The sequence below is a fragment of the Anomaloglossus baeobatrachus genome, unplaced genomic scaffold, assembly GCF_048569485.1.
Source record: "Anomaloglossus baeobatrachus isolate aAnoBae1 unplaced genomic scaffold, aAnoBae1.hap1 Scaffold_2735, whole genome shotgun sequence".
NCBI classification, from domain to species: Eukaryota; Metazoa; Chordata; class Amphibia; order Anura; family Aromobatidae; genus Anomaloglossus; species Anomaloglossus baeobatrachus.
This window is the reverse complement of record NW_027442234.1, coordinates 81,765-106,492: the sequence shown is the minus strand read 5'-3', so window position 1 is coordinate 106,492 and position 24,728 is coordinate 81,765. Positions and strand designations below refer to the sequence as shown.

General features: G+C 46.4%; 16 non-coding genes across 16 annotated transcripts; all 16 read right to left on the bottom strand.

Moving 5' to 3' along the window:
- Window positions 1-344: 344 nt before the first annotated feature.
- On the bottom strand, window positions 345-535 carry LOC142265243 (U2 spliceosomal RNA). Its single transcript, XR_012731593.1, has one exon. It is a non-coding gene; the product is annotated as a U2 spliceosomal RNA (small nuclear RNA).
- A 1,387-nt stretch (window positions 536-1,922) lies between these two features.
- Window positions 1,923-2,113, bottom strand: LOC142265242 (U2 spliceosomal RNA). Its single transcript, XR_012731592.1, has one exon. It is a non-coding gene; the product is annotated as a U2 spliceosomal RNA (small nuclear RNA).
- Window positions 2,114-3,500: 1,387 nt separating this feature from the next.
- LOC142265241 (U2 spliceosomal RNA) lies at window positions 3,501-3,691 on the bottom strand. The gene has a single exon (XR_012731591.1). It is a non-coding gene; the product is annotated as a U2 spliceosomal RNA (small nuclear RNA).
- Window positions 3,692-5,078: 1,387 nt separating this feature from the next.
- Window positions 5,079-5,269, bottom strand: LOC142265240 (U2 spliceosomal RNA). The gene has a single exon (XR_012731590.1). It is a non-coding gene; the product is annotated as a U2 spliceosomal RNA (small nuclear RNA).
- A 1,387-nt stretch (window positions 5,270-6,656) lies between these two features.
- On the bottom strand, window positions 6,657-6,847 carry LOC142265275 (U2 spliceosomal RNA). The gene has a single exon (XR_012731622.1). It is a non-coding gene; the product is annotated as a U2 spliceosomal RNA (small nuclear RNA).
- Window positions 6,848-8,234: 1,387 nt separating this feature from the next.
- On the bottom strand, window positions 8,235-8,425 carry LOC142265238 (U2 spliceosomal RNA). Its single transcript, XR_012731589.1, has one exon. It is a non-coding gene; the product is annotated as a U2 spliceosomal RNA (small nuclear RNA).
- Window positions 8,426-9,812: 1,387 nt separating this feature from the next.
- On the bottom strand, window positions 9,813-10,003 carry LOC142265237 (U2 spliceosomal RNA). Its single transcript, XR_012731588.1, has one exon. It is a non-coding gene; the product is annotated as a U2 spliceosomal RNA (small nuclear RNA).
- Window positions 10,004-11,390: 1,387 nt separating this feature from the next.
- LOC142265236 (U2 spliceosomal RNA) lies at window positions 11,391-11,581 on the bottom strand. Its single transcript, XR_012731587.1, has one exon. It is a non-coding gene; the product is annotated as a U2 spliceosomal RNA (small nuclear RNA).
- Window positions 11,582-12,968: 1,387 nt separating this feature from the next.
- LOC142265235 (U2 spliceosomal RNA) lies at window positions 12,969-13,159 on the bottom strand. Its single transcript, XR_012731586.1, has one exon. It is a non-coding gene; the product is annotated as a U2 spliceosomal RNA (small nuclear RNA).
- Window positions 13,160-14,546: 1,387 nt separating this feature from the next.
- On the bottom strand, window positions 14,547-14,737 carry LOC142265233 (U2 spliceosomal RNA). The gene has a single exon (XR_012731584.1). It is a non-coding gene; the product is annotated as a U2 spliceosomal RNA (small nuclear RNA).
- Window positions 14,738-16,124: 1,387 nt separating this feature from the next.
- LOC142265232 (U2 spliceosomal RNA) lies at window positions 16,125-16,315 on the bottom strand. The gene has a single exon (XR_012731583.1). It is a non-coding gene; the product is annotated as a U2 spliceosomal RNA (small nuclear RNA).
- A 1,387-nt stretch (window positions 16,316-17,702) lies between these two features.
- Window positions 17,703-17,893, bottom strand: LOC142265231 (U2 spliceosomal RNA). The gene has a single exon (XR_012731582.1). It is a non-coding gene; the product is annotated as a U2 spliceosomal RNA (small nuclear RNA).
- A 1,387-nt stretch (window positions 17,894-19,280) lies between these two features.
- LOC142265230 (U2 spliceosomal RNA) lies at window positions 19,281-19,471 on the bottom strand. The gene has a single exon (XR_012731581.1). It is a non-coding gene; the product is annotated as a U2 spliceosomal RNA (small nuclear RNA).
- A 1,387-nt stretch (window positions 19,472-20,858) lies between these two features.
- LOC142265229 (U2 spliceosomal RNA) lies at window positions 20,859-21,049 on the bottom strand. Its single transcript, XR_012731580.1, has one exon. It is a non-coding gene; the product is annotated as a U2 spliceosomal RNA (small nuclear RNA).
- Window positions 21,050-22,436: 1,387 nt separating this feature from the next.
- LOC142265337 (U2 spliceosomal RNA) lies at window positions 22,437-22,627 on the bottom strand. Its single transcript, XR_012731674.1, has one exon. It is a non-coding gene; the product is annotated as a U2 spliceosomal RNA (small nuclear RNA).
- A 1,387-nt stretch (window positions 22,628-24,014) lies between these two features.
- On the bottom strand, window positions 24,015-24,205 carry LOC142265336 (U2 spliceosomal RNA). The gene has a single exon (XR_012731673.1). It is a non-coding gene; the product is annotated as a U2 spliceosomal RNA (small nuclear RNA).
- Between the last annotated feature and the right edge of the window lie 523 nt (window positions 24,206-24,728).

Below are 24,728 nucleotides of genomic sequence, written 5' to 3'. Positions count from 1 at the left end.
GATGCCAATTCTAGATGTTATCACACCTGTGGTCACTGCAGCAGCAGGTGAATCCACTTTGTCCAAAAGGGATCTATTCCATTCAATTGCAAATGATCTAGATAAGACAGAGAACTGCAGCACGGGGACATAGCCGAGTTGGTCAGGTTGAGTGGTGATGAGTTTGCTATTTGGATGAATAAAGAAAGTCAAAAGTGTGAAAGATAAAAAACAAAAGGAGGAAGTGTGAAAAGTGAATGGGCCAAATTGAGGTGCATATGAAGACGTATGCTTTCTTCCAATTCATTAAATCGGGCTAATATGAATCAGGTGAATTGAGTTCTGCTTTTGGAAACTGGGTTAAGAAGGGGTGCACCGTTCCTGGAGGTACTGCAATACCAGGTCAATGCGTGGAGTGGACAGAGCAAGCTCTTTTTCCATCTCCCTGTTCTAAAAATCCATTTAATATATGGTCCCCAGATAGGGGACGTATCAGATATTAAACTGATAAGAACAGATACTACACTTGATCTTAGCCAAAAGGCCGAGAAGCGATAACCAGAATTGGTTTGGGCCTCGAGTGGCACCCTGGCCTATGCCGGACACATCTTAGGGAGAGAGAGCGAGAGGGAGACAAACCCACGCCTACACAAGACATTTTGTCACCCAAGCCAACCCTTGAAAAGGCTGCTTTGCAGAGCCAAAACAAGAAGAATGGTGCGTTTTGCAGCCGCCGCCCACTGCAATGAATCTGAATAACTCCTCCTTTAGGGCGCAAGCAACTCCCCTCCCCCTTGCAGTCTTTCCAATTCACGATACAAAAAGACGGACAGGACAGGTTGCCTGACTTTCCGTCACTGCCACCCTTTGCCATCCTTACCCGTAGAAAGCCCTTTCATCATCCCCAAACCCTAATCTTTTCCCTTTCCTTCCCAGCCCCCAAACCCTGCCCTCTGTACCTTTCTCACCACCCGCTTCCCTTCTCCTGTCATCCCCCTACCACCCGGGAAAAAAAGAGATTGCCCCCTCCTTCCACTAGCCCACCCTCCCACCCAAAGAACAACTTCTTCTGCGCAGCTTGTTTTCTAGGCAGCAGCGCTATTGTGATGTCATCGGGGGGCATTGTGACAAGCCGCCAGTGTTCCGTCTCTTCATGTTGTGCACAGTTCAAACGGAAAATACATCAACAGGCAGACTACAGAAAAGCTTACTATCAAAGGTTAGAGGGGGGCTTTCTCAGAGGGCTTTTTACAGTTTTTCTATTCCCAATTAGCCGTTTAAGTGTACTTATTGAAAGTAGTAATTCTTTCATAGGCCGCCCTTTCTTAGTATTTGACGTTCCTTATATTGCGGTATGAGGCTTCGCAGTAGGTTGCAAACATTCATCACCCATGACTGTCCCCAATTGAGCTCAGAAGCTCAATGTCTATCATGACCTCTCTTTTAGAATGTCCAAGAGCAAGCAAACTATTCCTCCAGGAGAGGGCGCCAACAGACTACTAAAGAGATCATCATTACTCAAAGAAAACCCCAAAAACCAATGCATGATAGGAATAAACAGGTAACTTTCTTTGGAGTGGAAGCGGAGAGATCGCACCAGATGCCAATTCTAGATGTTATCACACCTGTGGTCACTGCAGCAGCAGGTGAATCCACTTTGTCCAAAAGGGATCTATTCCATTCAATTGCAAATGATCTAGATAAGACAGAGAACTGCAGCACGGGGACATAGCCGAGTTGGTCAGGTTGAGTGGTGATGAGTTTGCTATTTGGATGAATAAAGAAAGTCAAAAGTGTGAAAGATAAAAAACAAAAGGAGGAAGTGTGAAAAGTGAATGGGCCAAATTGAGGTGCATATGAAGACGTATGCTTTCTTCCAATTCATTAAATCGGGCTAATATGAATCAGGTGAATTGAGTTCTGCTTTTGGAAACTGGGTTAAGAAGGGGTGCACCGTTCCTGGAGGTACTGCAATACCAGGTCAATGCGTGGAGTGGACAGAGCAAGCTCTTTTTCCATCTCCCTGTTCTAAAAATCCATTTAATATATGGTCCCCAGATAGGGGACGTATCAGATATTAAACTGATAAGAACAGATACTACACTTGATCTTAGCCAAAAGGCCGAGAAGCGATAACCAGAATTGGTTTGGGCCTCGAGTGGCACCCTGGCCTATGCCGGACACATCTTAGGGAGAGAGAGCGAGAGGGAGACAAACCCACGCCTACACAAGACATTTTGTCACCCAAGCCAACCCTTGAAAAGGCTGCTTTGCAGAGCCAAAACAAGAAGAATGGTGCGTTTTGCAGCCGCCGCCCACTGCAATGAATCTGAATAACTCCTCCTTTAGGGCGCAAGCAACTCCCCTCCCCCTTGCAGTCTTTCCAATTCACGATACAAAAAGACGGACAGGACAGGTTGCCTGACTTTCCGTCACTGCCACCCTTTGCCATCCTTACCCGTAGAAAGCCCTTTCATCATCCCCAAACCCTAATCTTTTCCCTTTCCTTCCCAGCCCCCAAACCCTGCCCTCTGTACCTTTCTCACCACCCGCTTCCCTTCTCCTGTCATCCCCCTACCACCCGGGAAAAAAAGAGATTGCCCCCTCCTTCCACTAGCCCACCCTCCCACCCAAAGAACAACTTCTTCTGCGCAGCTTGTTTTCTAGGCAGCAGCGCTATTGTGATGTCATCGGGGGGCATTGTGACAAGCCGCCAGTGTTCCGTCTCTTCATGTTGTGCACAGTTCAAACGGAAAATACATCAACAGGCAGACTACAGAAAAGCTTACTATCAAAGGTTAGAGGGGGGCTTTCTCAGAGGGCTTTTTACAGTTTTTCTATTCCCAATTAGCCGTTTAAGTGTACTTATTGAAAGTAGTAATTCTTTCATAGGCCGCCCTTTCTTAGTATTTGACGTTCCTTATATTGCGGTATGAGGCTTCGCAGTAGGTTGCAAACATTCATCACCCATGACTGTCCCCAATTGAGCTCAGAAGCTCAATGTCTATCATGACCTCTCTTTTAGAATGTCCAAGAGCAAGCAAACTATTCCTCCAGGAGAGGGCGCCAACAGACTACTAAAGAGATCATCATTACTCAAAGAAAACCCCAAAAACCAATGCATGATAGGAATAAACAGGTAACTTTCTTTGGAGTGGAAGCGGAGAGATCGCACCAGATGCCAATTCTAGATGTTATCACACCTGTGGTCACTGCAGCAGCAGGTGAATCCACTTTGTCCAAAAGGGATCTATTCCATTCAATTGCAAATGATCTAGATAAGACAGAGAACTGCAGCACGGGGACATAGCCGAGTTGGTCAGGTTGAGTGGTGATGAGTTTGCTATTTGGATGAATAAAGAAAGTCAAAAGTGTGAAAGATAAAAAACAAAAGGAGGAAGTGTGAAAAGTGAATGGGCCAAATTGAGGTGCATATGAAGACGTATGCTTTCTTCCAATTCATTAAATCGGGCTAATATGAATCAGGTGAATTGAGTTCTGCTTTTGGAAACTGGGTTAAGAAGGGGTGCACCGTTCCTGGAGGTACTGCAATACCAGGTCAATGCGTGGAGTGGACAGAGCAAGCTCTTTTTCCATCTCCCTGTTCTAAAAATCCATTTAATATATGGTCCCCAGATAGGGGACGTATCAGATATTAAACTGATAAGAACAGATACTACACTTGATCTTAGCCAAAAGGCCGAGAAGCGATAACCAGAATTGGTTTGGGCCTCGAGTGGCACCCTGGCCTATGCCGGACACATCTTAGGGAGAGAGAGCGAGAGGGAGACAAACCCACGCCTACACAAGACATTTTGTCACCCAAGCCAACCCTTGAAAAGGCTGCTTTGCAGAGCCAAAACAAGAAGAATGGTGCGTTTTGCAGCCGCCGCCCACTGCAATGAATCTGAATAACTCCTCCTTTAGGGCGCAAGCAACTCCCCTCCCCCTTGCAGTCTTTCCAATTCACGATACAAAAAGACGGACAGGACAGGTTGCCTGACTTTCCGTCACTGCCACCCTTTGCCATCCTTACCCGTAGAAAGCCCTTTCATCATCCCCAAACCCTAATCTTTTCCCTTTCCTTCCCAGCCCCCAAACCCTGCCCTCTGTACCTTTCTCACCACCCGCTTCCCTTCTCCTGTCATCCCCCTACCACCCGGGAAAAAAAGAGATTGCCCCCTCCTTCCACTAGCCCACCCTCCCACCCAAAGAACAACTTCTTCTGCGCAGCTTGTTTTCTAGGCAGCAGCGCTATTGTGATGTCATCGGGGGGCATTGTGACAAGCCGCCAGTGTTCCGTCTCTTCATGTTGTGCACAGTTCAAACGGAAAATACATCAACAGGCAGACTACAGAAAAGCTTACTATCAAAGGTTAGAGGGGGGCTTTCTCAGAGGGCTTTTTACAGTTTTTCTATTCCCAATTAGCCGTTTAAGTGTACTTATTGAAAGTAGTAATTCTTTCATAGGCCGCCCTTTCTTAGTATTTGACGTTCCTTATATTGCGGTATGAGGCTTCGCAGTAGGTTGCAAACATTCATCACCCATGACTGTCCCCAATTGAGCTCAGAAGCTCAATGTCTATCATGACCTCTCTTTTAGAATGTCCAAGAGCAAGCAAACTATTCCTCCAGGAGAGGGCGCCAACAGACTACTAAAGAGATCATCATTACTCAAAGAAAACCCCAAAAACCAATGCATGATAGGAATAAACAGGTAACTTTCTTTGGAGTGGAAGCGGAGAGATCGCACCAGATGCCAATTCTAGATGTTATCACACCTGTGGTCACTGCAGCAGCAGGTGAATCCACTTTGTCCAAAAGGGATCTATTCCATTCAATTGCAAATGATCTAGATAAGACAGAGAACTGCAGCACGGGGACATAGCCGAGTTGGTCAGGTTGAGTGGTGATGAGTTTGCTATTTGGATGAATAAAGAAAGTCAAAAGTGTGAAAGATAAAAAACAAAAGGAGGAAGTGTGAAAAGTGAATGGGCCAAATTGAGGTGCATATGAAGACGTATGCTTTCTTCCAATTCATTAAATCGGGCTAATATGAATCAGGTGAATTGAGTTCTGCTTTTGGAAACTGGGTTAAGAAGGGGTGCACCGTTCCTGGAGGTACTGCAATACCAGGTCAATGCGTGGAGTGGACAGAGCAAGCTCTTTTTCCATCTCCCTGTTCTAAAAATCCATTTAATATATGGTCCCCAGATAGGGGACGTATCAGATATTAAACTGATAAGAACAGATACTACACTTGATCTTAGCCAAAAGGCCGAGAAGCGATAACCAGAATTGGTTTGGGCCTCGAGTGGCACCCTGGCCTATGCCGGACACATCTTAGGGAGAGAGAGCGAGAGGGAGACAAACCCACGCCTACACAAGACATTTTGTCACCCAAGCCAACCCTTGAAAAGGCTGCTTTGCAGAGCCAAAACAAGAAGAATGGTGCGTTTTGCAGCCGCCGCCCACTGCAATGAATCTGAATAACTCCTCCTTTAGGGCGCAAGCAACTCCCCTCCCCCTTGCAGTCTTTCCAATTCACGATACAAAAAGACGGACAGGACAGGTTGCCTGACTTTCCGTCACTGCCACCCTTTGCCATCCTTACCCGTAGAAAGCCCTTTCATCATCCCCAAACCCTAATCTTTTCCCTTTCCTTCCCAGCCCCCAAACCCTGCCCTCTGTACCTTTCTCACCACCCGCTTCCCTTCTCCTGTCATCCCCCTACCACCCGGGAAAAAAAGAGATTGCCCCCTCCTTCCACTAGCCCACCCTCCCACCCAAAGAACAACTTCTTCTGCGCAGCTTGTTTTCTAGGCAGCAGCGCTATTGTGATGTCATCGGGGGGCATTGTGACAAGCCGCCAGTGTTCCGTCTCTTCATGTTGTGCACAGTTCAAACGGAAAATACATCAACAGGCAGACTACAGAAAAGCTTACTATCAAAGGTTAGAGGGGGGCTTTCTCAGAGGGCTTTTTACAGTTTTTCTATTCCCAATTAGCCGTTTAAGTGTACTTATTGAAAGTAGTAATTCTTTCATAGGCCGCCCTTTCTTAGTATTTGACGTTCCTTATATTGCGGTATGAGGCTTCGCAGTAGGTTGCAAACATTCATCACCCATGACTGTCCCCAATTGAGCTCAGAAGCTCAATGTCTATCATGACCTCTCTTTTAGAATGTCCAAGAGCAAGCAAACTATTCCTCCAGGAGAGGGCGCCAACAGACTACTAAAGAGATCATCATTACTCAAAGAAAACCCCAAAAACCAATGCATGATAGGAATAAACAGGTAACTTTCTTTGGAGTGGAAGCGGAGAGATCGCACCAGATGCCAATTCTAGATGTTATCACACCTGTGGTCACTGCAGCAGCAGGTGAATCCACTTTGTCCAAAAGGGATCTATTCCATTCAATTGCAAATGATCTAGATAAGACAGAGAACTGCAGCACGGGGACATAGCCGAGTTGGTCAGGTTGAGTGGTGATGAGTTTGCTATTTGGATGAATAAAGAAAGTCAAAAGTGTGAAAGATAAAAAACAAAAGGAGGAAGTGTGAAAAGTGAATGGGCCAAATTGAGGTGCATATGAAGACGTATGCTTTCTTCCAATTCATTAAATCGGGCTAATATGAATCAGGTGAATTGAGTTCTGCTTTTGGAAACTGGGTTAAGAAGGGGTGCACCATTCCTGGAGGTACTGCAATACCAGGTCAATGCGTGGAGTGGACAGAGCAAGCTCTTTTTCCATCTCCCTGTTCTAAAAATCCATTTAATATATGGTCCCCAGATAGGGGACGTATCAGATATTAAACTGATAAGAACAGATACTACACTTGATCTTAGCCAAAAGGCCGAGAAGCGATAACCAGAATTGGTTTGGGCCTCGAGTGGCACCCTGGCCTATGCCGGACACATCTTAGGGAGAGAGAGCGAGAGGGAGACAAACCCACGCCTACACAAGACATTTTGTCACCCAAGCCAACCCTTGAAAAGGCTGCTTTGCAGAGCCAAAACAAGAAGAATGGTGCGTTTTGCAGCCGCCGCCCACTGCAATGAATCTGAATAACTCCTCCTTTAGGGCGCAAGCAACTCCCCTCCCCCTTGCAGTCTTTCCAATTCACGATACAAAAAGACGGACAGGACAGGTTGCCTGACTTTCCGTCACTGCCACCCTTTGCCATCCTTACCCGTAGAAAGCCCTTTCATCATCCCCAAACCCTAATCTTTTCCCTTTCCTTCCCAGCCCCCAAACCCTGCCCTCTGTACCTTTCTCACCACCCGCTTCCCTTCTCCTGTCATCCCCCTACCACCCGGGAAAAAAAGAGATTGCCCCCTCCTTCCACTAGCCCACCCTCCCACCCAAAGAACAACTTCTTCTGCGCAGCTTGTTTTCTAGGCAGCAGCGCTATTGTGATGTCATCGGGGGGCATTGTGACAAGCCGCCAGTGTTCCGTCTCTTCATGTTGTGCACAGTTCAAACGGAAAATACATCAACAGGCAGACTACAGAAAAGCTTACTATCAAAGGTTAGAGGGGGGCTTTCTCAGAGGGCTTTTTACAGTTTTTCTATTCCCAATTAGCCGTTTAAGTGTACTTATTGAAAGTAGTAATTCTTTCATAGGCCGCCCTTTCTTAGTATTTGACGTTCCTTATATTGCGGTATGAGGCTTCGCAGTAGGTTGCAAACATTCATCACCCATGACTGTCCCCAATTGAGCTCAGAAGCTCAATGTCTATCATGACCTCTCTTTTAGAATGTCCAAGAGCAAGCAAACTATTCCTCCAGGAGAGGGCGCCAACAGACTACTAAAGAGATCATCATTACTCAAAGAAAACCCCAAAAACCAATGCATGATAGGAATAAACAGGTAACTTTCTTTGGAGTGGAAGCGGAGAGATCGCACCAGATGCCAATTCTAGATGTTATCACACCTGTGGTCACTGCAGCAGCAGGTGAATCCACTTTGTCCAAAAGGGATCTATTCCATTCAATTGCAAATGATCTAGATAAGACAGAGAACTGCAGCACGGGGACATAGCCGAGTTGGTCAGGTTGAGTGGTGATGAGTTTGCTATTTGGATGAATAAAGAAAGTCAAAAGTGTGAAAGATAAAAAACAAAAGGAGGAAGTGTGAAAAGTGAATGGGCCAAATTGAGGTGCATATGAAGACGTATGCTTTCTTCCAATTCATTAAATCGGGCTAATATGAATCAGGTGAATTGAGTTCTGCTTTTGGAAACTGGGTTAAGAAGGGGTGCACCGTTCCTGGAGGTACTGCAATACCAGGTCAATGCGTGGAGTGGACAGAGCAAGCTCTTTTTCCATCTCCCTGTTCTAAAAATCCATTTAATATATGGTCCCCAGATAGGGGACGTATCAGATATTAAACTGATAAGAACAGATACTACACTTGATCTTAGCCAAAAGGCCGAGAAGCGATAACCAGAATTGGTTTGGGCCTCGAGTGGCACCCTGGCCTATGCCGGACACATCTTAGGGAGAGAGAGCGAGAGGGAGACAAACCCACGCCTACACAAGACATTTTGTCACCCAAGCCAACCCTTGAAAAGGCTGCTTTGCAGAGCCAAAACAAGAAGAATGGTGCGTTTTGCAGCCGCCGCCCACTGCAATGAATCTGAATAACTCCTCCTTTAGGGCGCAAGCAACTCCCCTCCCCCTTGCAGTCTTTCCAATTCACGATACAAAAAGACGGACAGGACAGGTTGCCTGACTTTCCGTCACTGCCACCCTTTGCCATCCTTACCCGTAGAAAGCCCTTTCATCATCCCCAAACCCTAATCTTTTCCCTTTCCTTCCCAGCCCCCAAACCCTGCCCTCTGTACCTTTCTCACCACCCGCTTCCCTTCTCCTGTCATCCCCCTACCACCCGGGAAAAAAAGAGATTGCCCCCTCCTTCCACTAGCCCACCCTCCCACCCAAAGAACAACTTCTTCTGCGCAGCTTGTTTTCTAGGCAGCAGCGCTATTGTGATGTCATCGGGGGGCATTGTGACAAGCCGCCAGTGTTCCGTCTCTTCATGTTGTGCACAGTTCAAACGGAAAATACATCAACAGGCAGACTACAGAAAAGCTTACTATCAAAGGTTAGAGGGGGGCTTTCTCAGAGGGCTTTTTACAGTTTTTCTATTCCCAATTAGCCGTTTAAGTGTACTTATTGAAAGTAGTAATTCTTTCATAGGCCACCCTTTCTTAGTATTTGACGTTCCTTATATTGCGGTATGAGGCTTCGCAGTAGGTTGCAAACATTCATCACCCATGACTGTCCCCAATTGAGCTCAGAAGCTCAATGTCTATCATGACCTCTCTTTTAGAATGTCCAAGAGCAAGCAAACTATTCCTCCAGGAGAGGGCGCCAACAGACTACTAAAGAGATCATCATTACTCAAAGAAAACCCCAAAAACCAATGCATGATAGGAATAAACAGGTAACTTTCTTTGGAGTGGAAGCGGAGAGATCGCACCAGATGCCAATTCTAGATGTTATCACACCTGTGGTCACTGCAGCAGCAGGTGAATCCACTTTGTCCAAAAGGGATCTATTCCATTCAATTGCAAATGATCTAGATAAGACAGAGAACTGCAGCACGGGGACATAGCCGAGTTGGTCAGGTTGAGTGGTGATGAGTTTGCTATTTGGATGAATAAAGAAAGTCAAAAGTGTGAAAGATAAAAAACAAAAGGAGGAAGTGTGAAAAGTGAATGGGCCAAATTGAGGTGCATATGAAGACGTATGCTTTCTTCCAATTCATTAAATCGGGCTAATATGAATCAGGTGAATTGAGTTCTGCTTTTGGAAACTGGGTTAAGAAGGGGTGCACCGTTCCTGGAGGTACTGCAATACCAGGTCAATGCGTGGAGTGGACAGAGCAAGCTCTTTTTCCATCTCCCTGTTCTAAAAATCCATTTAATATATGGTCCCCAGATAGGGGACGTATCAGATATTAAACTGATAAGAACAGATACTACACTTGATCTTAGCCAAAAGGCCGAGAAGCGATAACCAGAATTGGTTTGGGCCTCGAGTGGCACCCTGGCCTATGCCGGACACATCTTAGGGAGAGAGAGCGAGAGGGAGACAAACCCACGCCTACACAAGACATTTTGTCACCCAAGCCAACCCTTGAAAAGGCTGCTTTGCAGAGCCAAAACAAGAAGAATGGTGCGTTTTGCAGCCGCCGCCCACTGCAATGAATCTGAATAACTCCTCCTTTAGGGCGCAAGCAACTCCCCTCCCCCTTGCAGTCTTTCCAATTCACGATACAAAAAGACGGACAGGACAGGTTGCCTGACTTTCCGTCACTGCCACCCTTTGCCATCCTTACCCGTAGAAAGCCCTTTCATCATCCCCAAACCCTAATCTTTTCCCTTTCCTTCCCAGCCCCCAAACCCTGCCCTCTGTACCTTTCTCACCACCCGCTTCCCTTCTCCTGTCATCCCCCTACCACCCGGGAAAAAAAGAGATTGCCCCCTCCTTCCACTAGCCCACCCTCCCACCCAAAGAACAACTTCTTCTGCGCAGCTTGTTTTCTAGGCAGCAGCGCTATTGTGATGTCATCGGGGGGCATTGTGACAAGCCGCCAGTGTTCCGTCTCTTCATGTTGTGCACAGTTCAAACGGAAAATACATCAACAGGCAGACTACAGAAAAGCTTACTATCAAAGGTTAGAGGGGGGCTTTCTCAGAGGGCTTTTTACAGTTTTTCTATTCCCAATTAGCCGTTTAAGTGTACTTATTGAAAGTAGTAATTCTTTCATAGGCCGCCCTTTCTTAGTATTTGACGTTCCTTATATTGCGGTATGAGGCTTCGCAGTAGGTTGCAAACATTCATCACCCATGACTGTCCCCAATTGAGCTCAGAAGCTCAATGTCTATCATGACCTCTCTTTTAGAATGTCCAAGAGCAAGCAAACTATTCCTCCAGGAGAGGGCGCCAACAGACTACTAAAGAGATCATCATTACTCAAAGAAAACCCCAAAAACCAATGCATGATAGGAATAAACAGGTAACTTTCTTTGGAGTGGAAGCGGAGAGATCGCACCAGATGCCAATTCTAGATGTTATCACACCTGTGGTCACTGCAGCAGCAGGTGAATCCACTTTGTCCAAAAGGGATCTATTCCATTCAATTGCAAATGATCTAGATAAGACAGAGAACTGCAGCACGGGGACATAGCCGAGTTGGTCAGGTTGAGTGGTGATGAGTTTGCTATTTGGATGAATAAAGAAAGTCAAAAGTGTGAAAGATAAAAAACAAAAGGAGGAAGTGTGAAAAGTGAATGGGCCAAATTGAGGTGCATATGAAGACGTATGCTTTCTTCCAATTCATTAAATCGGGCTAATATGAATCAGGTGAATTGAGTTCTGCTTTTGGAAACTGGGTTAAGAAGGGGTGCACCGTTCCTGGAGGTACTGCAATACCAGGTCAATGCGTGGAGTGGACAGAGCAAGCTCTTTTTCCATCTCCCTGTTCTAAAAATCCATTTAATATATGGTCCCCAGATAGGGGACGTATCAGATATTAAACTGATAAGAACAGATACTACACTTGATCTTAGCCAAAAGGCCGAGAAGCGATAACCAGAATTGGTTTGGGCCTCGAGTGGCACCCTGGCCTATGCCGGACACATCTTAGGGAGAGAGAGCGAGAGGGAGACAAACCCACGCCTACACAAGACATTTTGTCACCCAAGCCAACCCTTGAAAAGGCTGCTTTGCAGAGCCAAAACAAGAAGAATGGTGCGTTTTGCAGCCGCCGCCCACTGCAATGAATCTGAATAACTCCTCCTTTAGGGCGCAAGCAACTCCCCTCCCCCTTGCAGTCTTTCCAATTCACGATACAAAAAGACGGACAGGACAGGTTGCCTGACTTTCCGTCACTGCCACCCTTTGCCATCCTTACCCGTAGAAAGCCCTTTCATCATCCCCAAACCCTAATCTTTTCCCTTTCCTTCCCAGCCCCCAAACCCTGCCCTCTGTACCTTTCTCACCACCCGCTTCCCTTCTCCTGTCATCCCCCTACCACCCGGGAAAAAAAGAGATTGCCCCCTCCTTCCACTAGCCCACCCTCCCACCCAAAGAACAACTTCTTCTGCGCAGCTTGTTTTCTAGGCAGCAGCGCTATTGTGATGTCATCGGGGGGCATTGTGACAAGCCGCCAGTGTTCCGTCTCTTCATGTTGTGCACAGTTCAAACGGAAAATACATCAACAGGCAGACTACAGAAAAGCTTACTATCAAAGGTTAGAGGGGGGCTTTCTCAGAGGGCTTTTTACAGTTTTTCTATTCCCAATTAGCCGTTTAAGTGTACTTATTGAAAGTAGTAATTCTTTCATAGGCCGCCCTTTCTTAGTATTTGACGTTCCTTATATTGCGGTATGAGGCTTCGCAGTAGGTTGCAAACATTCATCACCCATGACTGTCCCCAATTGAGCTCAGAAGCTCAATGTCTATCATGACCTCTCTTTTAGAATGTCCAAGAGCAAGCAAACTATTCCTCCAGGAGAGGGCGCCAACAGACTACTAAAGAGATCATCATTACTCAAAGAAAACCCCAAAAACCAATGCATGATAGGAATAAACAGGTAACTTTCTTTGGAGTGGAAGCGGAGAGATCGCACCAGATGCCAATTCTAGATGTTATCACACCTGTGGTCACTGCAGCAGCAGGTGAATCCACTTTGTCCAAAAGGGATCTATTCCATTCAATTGCAAATGATCTAGATAAGACAGAGAACTGCAGCACGGGGACATAGCCGAGTTGGTCAGGTTGAGTGGTGATGAGTTTGCTATTTGGATGAATAAAGAAAGTCAAAAGTGTGAAAGATAAAAAACAAAAGGAGGAAGTGTGAAAAGTGAATGGGCCAAATTGAGGTGCATATGAAGACGTATGCTTTCTTCCAATTCATTAAATCGGGCTAATATGAATCAGGTGAATTGAGTTCTGCTTTTGGAAACTGGGTTAAGAAGGGGTGCACCGTTCCTGGAGGTACTGCAATACCAGGTCAATGCGTGGAGTGGACAGAGCAAGCTCTTTTTCCATCTCCCTGTTCTAAAAATCCATTTAATATATGGTCCCCAGATAGGGGACGTATCAGATATTAAACTGATAAGAACAGATACTACACTTGATCTTAGCCAAAAGGCCGAGAAGCGATAACCAGAATTGGTTTGGGCCTCGAGTGGCACCCTGGCCTATGCCGGACACATCTTAGGGAGAGAGAGCGAGAGGGAGACAAACCCACGCCTACACAAGACATTTTGTCACCCAAGCCAACCCTTGAAAAGGCTGCTTTGCAGAGCCAAAACAAGAAGAATGGTGCGTTTTGCAGCCGCCGCCCACTGCAATGAATCTGAATAACTCCTCCTTTAGGGCGCAAGCAACTCCCCTCCCCCTTGCAGTCTTTCCAATTCACGATACAAAAAGACGGACAGGACAGGTTGCCTGACTTTCCGTCACTGCCACCCTTTGCCATCCTTACCCGTAGAAAGCCCTTTCATCATCCCCAAACCCTAATCTTTTCCCTTTCCTTCCCAGCCCCCAAACCCTGCCCTCTGTACCTTTCTCACCACCCGCTTCCCTTCTCCTGTCATCCCCCTACCACCCGGGAAAAAAAGAGATTGCCCCCTCCTTCCACTAGCCCACCCTCCCACCCAAAGAACAACTTCTTCTGCGCAGCTTGTTTTCTAGGCAGCAGCGCTATTGTGATGTCATCGGGGGGCATTGTGACAAGCCGCCAGTGTTCCGTCTCTTCATGTTGTGCACAGTTCAAACGGAAAATACATCAACAGGCAGACTACAGAAAAGCTTACTATCAAAGGTTAGAGGGGGGCTTTCTCAGAGGGCTTTTTACAGTTTTTCTATTCCCAATTAGCCGTTTAAGTGTACTTATTGAAAGTAGTAATTCTTTCATAGGCCGCCCTTTCTTAGTATTTGACGTTCCTTATATTGCGGTATGAGGCTTCGCAGTAGGTTGCAAACATTCATCACCCATGACTGTCCCCAATTGAGCTCAGAAGCTCAATGTCTATCATGACCTCTCTTTTAGAATGTCCAAGAGCAAGCAAACTATTCCTCCAGGAGAGGGCGCCAACAGACTACTAAAGAGATCATCATTACTCAAAGAAAACCCCAAAAACCAATGCATGATAGGAATAAACAGGTAACTTTCTTTGGAGTGGAAGCGGAGAGATCGCACCAGATGCCAATTCTAGATGTTATCACACCTGTGGTCACTGCAGCAGCAGGTGAATCCACTTTGTCCAAAAGGGATCTATTCCATTCAATTGCAAATGATCTAGATAAGACAGAGAACTGCAGCACGGGGACATAGCCGAGTTGGTCAGGTTGAGTGGTGATGAGTTTGCTATTTGGATGAATAAAGAAAGTCAAAAGTGTGAAAGATAAAAAACAAAAGGAGGAAGTGTGAAAAGTGAATGGGCCAAATTGAGGTGCATATGAAGACGTATGCTTTCTTCCAATTCATTAAATCGGGCTAATATGAATCAGGTGAATTGAGTTCTGCTTTTGGAAACTGGGTTAAGAAGGGGTGCACCGTTCCTGGAGGTACTGCAATACCAGGTCAATGCGTGGAGTGGACAGAGCAAGCTCTTTTTCCATCTCCCTGTTCTAAAAATCCATTTAATATATGGTCCCCAGATAGGGGACGTATCAGATATTAAACTGATAAGAACAGATACTACACTTGATCTTAGCCAAAAGGCCGAGAAGCGATAACCAGAATTGGTTTGGGCCTCGAGTGGCACCCTGGCCTATGCCGGACACATCTTAGGGAGAGAGAGCGAGAGGGAGACAAACCCACGCCTACACAAGACATTTTGTCACCCAAGCCAACCCTTGAAAAGGCTGCTTTGCAGAGCCAAAACAAGAAGAATGGTGCGTTTTGCAGCCGCCGCCCACTGCAATGAATCTGAATAACTCCTCCTTTAGGGCGCAAGCAACTCCCCTCCCCCTTGCAGTCTTTCCAATTCACGATACAAAAAGACGGACAGGACAGGTTGCCTGACTTTCCGTCACTGCCACCCTTTGCCATCCTTACCCGTAGAAAGCCCTTTCATCATCCCCAAACCCTAATCTTTTCCCTTTCCTTCCCAGCCCCCAAACCCTGCCCTCTGTACCTTTCTCACCACCCGCTTCCCTTCTCCTGTCATCCCCCTACCACCCGGGAAAAAAAGAGATTGCCCCCTCCTTCCACTAGCCCACCCTCCCACCCAAAGAACAACTTCTTCTGCGCAGCTTGTTTTCTAGGCAGCAGCGCTATTGTGATGTCATCGGGGGGCATTGTGACAAGCCGCCAGTGTTCCGTCTCTTCATGTTGTGCACAGTTCAAACGGAAAATACATCAACAGGCAGACTACAGAAAAGCTTACTATCAAAGGTTAGAGGGGGGCTTTCTCAGAGGGCTTTTTACAGTTTTTCTATTCCCAATTAGCCGTTTAAGTGTACTTATTGAAAGTAGTAATTCTTTCATAGGCCGCCCTTTCTTAGTATTTGACGTTCCTTATATTGCGGTATGAGGCTTCGCAGTAGGTTGCAAACATTCATCACCCATGACTGTCCCCAATTGAGCTCAGAAGCTCAATGTCTATCATGACCTCTCTTTTAGAATGTCCAAGAGCAAGCAAACTATTCCTCCAGGAGAGGGCGCCAACAGACTACTAAAGAGATCATCATTACTCAAAGAAAACCCCAAAAACCAATGCATGATAGGAATAAACAGGTAACTTTCTTTGGAGTGGAAGCGGAGAGATCGCACCAGATGCCAATTCTAGATGTTATCACACCTGTGGTCACTGCAGCAGCAGGTGAATCCACTTTGTCCAAAAGGGATCTATTCCATTCAATTGCAAATGATCTAGATAAGACAGAGAACTGCAGCACGGGGACATAGCCGAGTTGGTCAGGTTGAGTGGTGATGAGTTTGCTATTTGGATGAATAAAGAAAGTCAAAAGTGTGAAAGATAAAAAACAAAAGGAGGAAGTGTGAAAAGTGAATGGGCCAAATTGAGGTGCATATGAAGACGTATGCTTTCTTCCAATTCATTAAATCGGGCTAATATGAATCAGGTGAATTGAGTTCTGCTTTTGGAAACTGGGTTAAGAAGGGGTGCACCGTTCCTGGAGGTACTGCAATACCAGGTCAATGCGTGGAGTGGACAGAGCAAGCTCTTTTTCCATCTCCCTGTTCTAAAAATCCATTTAATATATGGTCCCCAGATAGGGGACGTATCAGATATTAAACTGATAAGAACAGATACTACACTTGATCTTAGCCAAAAGGCCGAGAAGCGATAACCAGAATTGGTTTGGGCCTCGAGTGGCACCCTGGCCTATGCCGGACACATCTTAGGGAGAGAGAGCGAGAGGGAGACAAACCCACGCCTACACAAGACATTTTGTCACCCAAGCCAACCCTTGAAAAGGCTGCTTTGCAGAGCCAAAACAAGAAGAATGGTGCGTTTTGCAGCCGCCGCCCACTGCAATGAATCTGAATAACTCCTCCTTTAGGGCGCAAGCAACTCCCCTCCCCCTTGCAGTCTTTCCAATTCACGATACAAAAAGACGGACAGGACAGGTTGCCTGACTTTCCGTCACTGCCACCCTTTGCCATCCTTACCCGTAGAAAGCCCTTTCATCATCCCCAAACCCTAATCTTTTCCCTTTCCTTCCCAGCCCCCAAACCCTGCCCTCTGTACCTTTCTCACCACCCGCTTCCCTTCTCCTGTCATCCCCCTACCACCCGGGAAAAAAAGAGATTGCCCCCTCCTTCCACTAGCCCACCCTCCCACCCAAAGAACAACTTCTTCTGCGCAGCTTGTTTTCTAGGCAGCAGCGCTATTGTGATGTCATCGGGGGGCATTGTGACAAGCCGCCAGTGTTCCGTCTCTTCATGTTGTGCACAGTTCAAACGGAAAATACATCAACAGGCAGACTACAGAAAAGCTTACTATCAAAGGTTAGAGGGGGGCTTTCTCAGAGGGCTTTTTACAGTTTTTCTATTCCCAATTAGCCGTTTAAGTGTACTTATTGAAAGTAGTAATTCTTTCATAGGCCGCCCTTTCTTAGTATTTGACGTTCCTTATATTGCGGTATGAGGCTTCGCAGTAGGTTGCAAACATTCATCACCCATGACTGTCCCCAATTGAGCTCAGAAGCTCAATGTCTATCATGACCTCTCTTTTAGAATGTCCAAGAGCAAGCAAACTATTCCTCCAGGAGAGGGCGCCAACAGACTACTAAAGAGATCATCATTACTCAAAGAAAACCCCAAAAACCAATGCATGATAGGAATAAACAGGTAACTTTCTTTGGAGTGGAAGCGGAGAGATCGCACCAGATGCCAATTCTAGATGTTATCACACCTGTGGTCACTGCAGCAGCAGGTGAATCCACTTTGTCCAAAAGGGATCTATTCCATTCAATTGCAAATGATCTAGATAAGACAGAGAACTGCAGCACGGGGACATAGCCGAGTTGGTCAGGTTGAGTGGTGATGAGTTTGCTATTTGGATGAATAAAGAAAGTCAAAAGTGTGAAAGATAAAAAACAAAAGGAGGAAGTGTGAAAAGTGAATGGGCCAAATTGAGGTGCATATGAAGACGTATGCTTTCTTCCAATTCATTAAATCGGGCTAATATGAATCAGGTGAATTGAGTTCTGCTTTTGGAAACTGGGTTAAGAAGGGGTGCACCGTTCCTGGAGGTACTGCAATACCAGGTCAATGCGTGGAGTGGACAGAGCAAGCTCTTTTTCCATCTCCCTGTTCTAAAAATCCATTTAATATATGGTCCCCAGATAGGGGACGTATCAGATATTAAACTGATAAGAACAGATACTACACTTGATCTTAGCCAAAAGGCCGAGAAGCGATAACCAGAATTGGTTTGGGCCTCGAGTGGCACCCTGGCCTATGCCGGACACATCTTAGGGAGAGAGAGCGAGAGGGAGACAAACCCACGCCTACACAAGACATTTTGTCACCCAAGCCAACCCTTGAAAAGGCTGCTTTGCAGAGCCAAAACAAGAAGAATGGTGCGTTTTGCAGCCGCCGCCCACTGCAATGAATCTGAATAACTCCTCCTTTAGGGCGCAAGCAACTCCCCTCCCCCTTGCAGTCTTTCCAATTCACGATACAAAAAGACGGACAGGACAGGTTGCCTGACTTTCCGTCACTGCCACCCTTTGCCATCCTTACCCGTAGAAAGCCCTTTCATCATCCCCAAACCCTAATCTTTTCCCTTTCCTTCCCAGCCCCCAAACCCTGCCCTCTGTACCTTTCTCACCACCCGCTTCCCTTCTCCTGTCATCCCCCTACCACCCGGGAAAAAAAGAGATTGCCCCCTCCTTCCACTAGCCCACCCTCCCACCCAAAGAACAACTTCTTCTGCGCAGCTTGTTTTCTAGGCAGCAGCGCTATTGTGATGTCATCGGGGGGCATTGTGACAAGCCGCCAGTGTTCCGTCTCTTCATGTTGTGCACAGTTCAAACGGAAAATACATCAACAGGCAGACTACAGAAAAGCTTACTATCAAAGGTTAGAGGGGGGCTTTCTCAGAGGGCTTTTTACAGTTTTTCTATTCCCAATTAGCCGTTTAAGTGTACTTATTGAAAGTAGTAATTCTTTCATAGGCCGCCCTTTCTTAGTATTTGACGTTCCTTATATTGCGGTATGAGGCTTCGCAGTAGGTTGCAAACATTCATCACCCATGACTGTCCCCAATTGAGCTCAGAAGCTCAATGTCTATCATGACCTCTCTTTTAGAATGTCCAAGAGCAAGCAAACTATTCCTCCAGGAGAGGGCGCCAACAGACTACTAAAGAGATCATCATTACTCAAAGAAAACCCCAAAAACCAATGCATGATAGGAATAAACAGGTAACTTTCTTTGGAGTGGAAGCGGAGAGATCGCACCAGATGCCAATTCTAGATGTTATCACACCTGTGGTCACTGCAGCAGCAGGTGAATCCACTTTGTCCAAAAGGGATCTATTCCATTCAATTGCAAATGATCTAGATAAGACAGAGAACTGCAGCACGGGGACATAGCCGAGTTGGTCAGGTTGAGTGGTGATGAGTTTGCTATTTGGATGAATAAAGAAAGTCAAAAGTGTGAAAGATAAAAAACAAAAGGAGGAAGTGTGAAAAGTGAATGGGCCAAATTGAGGTGCATATGAAGACGTATGCTTTCTTCCAATTCATTAAATCGGGCTAATATGAATCAGGTGAATTGAGTTCTGCTTTTGGAAACTGGGTTAAGAAGGGGTGCACCGTTCCTGGAGGTACTGCAATACCAGGTCAATGCGTGGAGTGGACAGAGCAAGCTCTTTTTCCATCTCCCTGTTCTAAAAATCCATTTAATATATGGTCCCCAGATAGGGGACGTATCAGATATTAAACTGATAAGAACAGATACTACACTTGATCTTAGCCAAAAGGCCGAGAAGCGATAACCAGAATTGGTTTGGGCCTCGAGTGGCACCCTGGCCTATGCCGGACACATCTTAGGGAGAGAGAGCGAGAGGGAGACAAACCCACGCCTACACAAGACATTTTGTCACCCAAGCCAACCCTTGAAAAGGCTGCTTTGCAGAGCCAAAACAAGAAGAATGGTGCGTTTTGCAGCCGCCGCCCACTGCAATGAATCTGAATAACTCCTCCTTTAGGGCGCAAGCAACTCCCCTCCCCCTTGCAGTCTTTCCAATTCACGATACAAAAAGACGGACAGGACAGGTTGCCTGACTTTCCGTCACTGCCACCCTTTGCCATCCTTACCCGTAGAAAGCCCTTTCATCATCCCCAAACCCTAATCTTTTCCCTTTCCTTCCCAGCCCCCAAACCCTGCCCTCTGTACCTTTCTCACCACCCGCTTCCCTTCTCCTGTCATCCCCCTACCACCCGGGAAAAAAAGAGATTGCCCCCTCCTTCCACTAGCCCACCCTCCCACCCAAAGAACAACTTCTTCTGCGCAGCTTGTTTTCTAGGCAGCAGCGCTATTGTGATGTCATCGGGGGGCATTGTGACAAGCCGCCAGTGTTCCGTCTCTTCATGTTGTGCACAGTTCAAACGGAAAATACATCAACAGGCAGACTACAGAAAAGCTTACTATCAAAGGTTAGAGGGGGGCTTTCTCAGAGGGCTTTTTACAGTTTTTCTATTCCCAATTAGCCGTTTAAGTGTACTTATTGAAAGTAGTAATTCTTTCATAGGCCGCCCTTTCTTAGTATTTGACGTTCCTTATATTGCGGTATGAGGCTTCGCAGTAGGTTGCAAACATTCATCACCCATGACTGTCCCCAATTGAGCTCAGAAGCTCAATGTCTATCATGACCTCTCTTTTAGAATGTCCAAGAGCAAGCAAACTATTCCTCCAGGAGAGGGCGCCAACAGACTACTAAAGAGATCATCATTACTCAAAGAAAACCCCAAAAACCAATGCATGATAGGAATAAACAGGTAACTTTCTTTGGAGTGGAAGCGGAGAGATCGCACCAGATGCCAATTCTAGATGTTATCACACCTGTGGTCACTGCAGCAGCAGGTGAATCCACTTTGTCCAAAAGGGATCTATTCCATTCAATTGCAAATGATCTAGATAAGACAGAGAACTGCAGCACGGGGACATAGCCGAGTTGGTCAGGTTGAGTGGTGATGAGTTTGCTATTTGGATGAATAAAGAAAGTCAAAAGTGTGAAAGATAAAAAACAAAAGGAGGAAGTGTGAAAAGTGAATGGGCCAAATTGAGGTGCATATGAAGACGTATGCTTTCTTCCAATTCATTAAATCGGGCTAATATGAATCAGGTGAATTGAGTTCTGCTTTTGGAAACTGGGTTAAGAAGGGGTGCACCGTTCCTGGAGGTACTGCAATACCAGGTCAATGCGTGGAGTGGACAGAGCAAGCTCTTTTTCCATCTCCCTGTTCTAAAAATCCATTTAATATATGGTCCCCAGATAGGGGACGTATCAGATATTAAACTGATAAGAACAGATACTACACTTGATCTTAGCCAAAAGGCCGAGAAGCGATAACCAGAATTGGTTTGGGCCTCGAGTGGCACCCTGGCCTATGCCGGACACATCTTAGGGAGAGAGAGCGAGAGGGAGACAAACCCACGCCTACACAAGACATTTTGTCACCCAAGCCAACCCTTGAAAAGGCTGCTTTGCAGAGCCAAAACAAGAAGAATGGTGCGTTTTGCAGCCGCCGCCCACTGCAATGAATCTGAATAACTCCTCCTTTAGGGCGCAAGCAACTCCCCTCCCCCTTGCAGTCTTTCCAATTCACGATACAAAAAGACGGACAGGACAGGTTGCCTGACTTTCCGTCACTGCCACCCTTTGCCATCCTTACCCGTAGAAAGCCCTTTCATCATCCCCAAACCCTAATCTTTTCCCTTTCCTTCCCAGCCCCCAAACCCTGCCCTCTGTACCTTTCTCACCACCCGCTTCCCTTCTCCTGTCATCCCCCTACCACCCGGGAAAAAAAGAGATTGCCCCCTCCTTCCACTAGCCCACCCTCCCACCCAAAGAACAACTTCTTCTGCGCAGCTTGTTTTCTAGGCAGCAGCGCTATTGTGATGTCATCGGGGGGCATTGTGACAAGCCGCCAGTGTTCCGTCTCTTCATGTTGTGCACAGTTCAAACGGAAAATACATCAACAGGCAGACTACAGAAAAGCTTACTATCAAAGGTTAGAGGGGGGCTTTCTCAGAGGGCTTTTTACAGTTTTTCTATTCCCAATTAGCCGTTTAAGTGTACTTATTGAAAGTAGTAATTCTTTCATAGGCCGCCCTTTCTTAGTATTTGACGTTCCTTATATTGCGGTATGAGGCTTCGCAGTAGGTTGCAAACATTCATCACCCATGACTGTCCCCAATTGAGCTCAGAAGCTCAATGTCTATCATGACCTCTCTTTTAGAATGTCCAAGAGCAATCAAACTATTCCTCCAGGAGAGGGCGCCAACAGACTACTAAAGAGATCATCATTACTCAAAGAAAACCCCAAAAACCAATGCATGATAGGAATAAACAGGTAACTTTCTTTGGAGTGGAAGCGGAGAGATCGCACCAGATGCCAATTCTAGATGTTATCACACCTGTGGTCACTGCAGCAGCAGGTGAATCCACTTTGTCCAAAAGGGATCTATTCCATTCAATTGCAAATGATCTAGATAAGACAGAGAACTGCAGCACGGGGACATAGCCGAGTTGGTCAGGTTGAGTGGTGATGAGTTTGCTATTTGGATGAATAAAGAAAGTCAAAAGTGTGAAAGATAAAAAACAAAAGGAGGAAGTGTGAAAAGTGAATGGGCCAAATTGAGGTGCATATGAAGACGTATGCTTTCTTCCAATTCATTAAATCGGGCTAATATGAATCAGGTGAATTGAGTTCTGCTTTTGGAAACTGGGTTAAGAAGGGGTGCACCGTTCCTGGAGGTACTGCAATACCAGGTCAATGCGTGGAGTGGACAGAGCAAGCTCTTTTTCCATCTCCCTGTTCTAAAAATCCATTTAATATATGGTCCCCAGATAGGGGACGTATCAGATATTAAACTGATAAGAACAGATACTACACTTGATCTTAGCCAAAAGGCCGAGAAGCGATAACCAGAATTGGTTTGGGCCTCGAGTGGCACCCTGGCCTATGCCGGACACATCTTAGGGAGAGAGAGCGAGAGGGAGACAAACCCACGCCTACACAAGACATTTTGTCACCCAAGCCAACCCTTGAAAAGGCTGCTTTGCAGAGCCAAAACAAGAAGAATGGTGCGTTTTGCAGCCGCCGCCCACTGCAATGAATCTGAATAACTCCTCCTTTAGGGCGCAAGCAACTCCCCTCCCCCTTGCAGTCTTTCCAATTCACGATACAAAAAGACGGACAGGACAGGTTGCCTGACTTTCCGTCACTGCCACCCTTTGCCATCCTTACCCGTAGAAAGCCCTTTCATCATCCCCAAACCCTAATCTTTTCCCTTTCCTTCCCAGCCCCCAAACCCTGCCCTCTGTACCTTTCTCACCACCCGCTTCCCTTCTCCTGTCATCCCCCTACCACCCGGGAAAAAAAGAGATTGCCCCCTCCTTCCACTAGCCCACCCTCCCACCCAAAGAACAACTTCTTCTGCGCAGCTTGTTTTCTAGGCAGCAGCGCTATTGTGATGTCATCGGGGGGCATTGTGACAAGCCGCCAGTGTTCCGTCTCTTCATGTTGTGCACAGTTCAAACGGAAAATACATCAACAGGCAGACTACAGAAAAGCTTACTATCAAAGGTTAGAGGGGGGCTTTCTCAGAGGGCTTTTTACAGTTTTTCTATTCCCAATTAGCCGTTTAAGTGTACTTATTGAAAGTAGTAATTCTTTCATAGGCCGCCCTTTCTTAGTATTTGACGTTCCTTATATTGCGGTATGAGGCTTCGCAGTAGGTTGCAAACATTCATCACCCATGACTGTCCCCAATTGAGCTCAGAAGCTCAATGTCTATCATGACCTCTCTTTTAGAATGTCCAAGAGCAAGCAAACTATTCCTCCAGGAGAGGGCGCCAACAGACTACTAAAGAGATCATCATTACTCAAAGAAAACCCCAAAAACCAATGCATGATAGGAATAAACAGGTAACTTTCTTTGGAGTGGAAGCGGAGAGATCGCACCAGATGCCAATTCTAGATGTTATCACACCTGTGGTCACTGCAGCAGCAGGTGAATCCACTTTGTCCAAAAGGGATCTATTCCATTCAATTGCAAATGATCTAGATAAGACAGAGAACTGCAGCACGGGGACATAGCCGAGTTGGTCAGGTTGAGTGGTGATGAGTTTGCTATTTGGATGAATAAAGAAAGTCAAAAGTGTGAAAGATAAAAAACAAAAGGAGGAAGTGTGAAAAGTGAATGGGCCAAATTGAGGTGCATATGAAGACGTATGCTTTCTTCCAATTCATTAAATCGGGCTAATATGAATCAGGTGAATTGAGTTCTGCTTTTGGAAACTGGGTTAAGAAGGGGTGCACCGTTCCTGGAGGTACTGCAATACCAGGTCAATGCGTGGAGTGGACAGAGCAAGCTCTTTTTCCATCTCCCTGTTCTAAAAATCCATTTAATATATGGTCCCCAGATAGGGGACGTATCAGATATTAAACTGATAAGAACAGATACTACACTTGATCTTAGCCAAAAGGCCGAGAAGCGATAACCAGAATTGGTTTGGGCCTCGAGTGGCACCCTGGCCTATGCCGGACACATCTTAGGGAGAGAGAGCGAGAGGGAGACAAACCCACGCCTACACAAGACATTTTGTCACCCAAGCCAACCCTTGAAAAGGCTGCTTTGCAGAGCCAAAACAAGAAGAATGGTGCGTTTTGCAGCCGCCGCCCACTGCAATGAATCTGAATAACTCCTCCTTTAGGGCGCAAGCAACTCCCCTCCCCCTTGCAGTCTTTCCAATTCACGATACAAAAAGACGGACAGGACAGGTTGCCTGACTTTCCGTCACTGCCACCCTTTGCCATCCTTACCCGTAGAAAGCCCTTTCATCATCCCCAAACCCTAATCTTTTCCCTTTCCTTCCCAGCCCCCAAACCCTGCCCTCTGTACCTTTCTCACCACCCGCTTCCCTTCTCCTGTCATCCCCCTACCACCCGGGAAAAAAAGAGATTGCCCCCTCCTTCCACTAGCCCACCCTCCCACCCAAAGAACAACTTCTTCTGCGCAGCT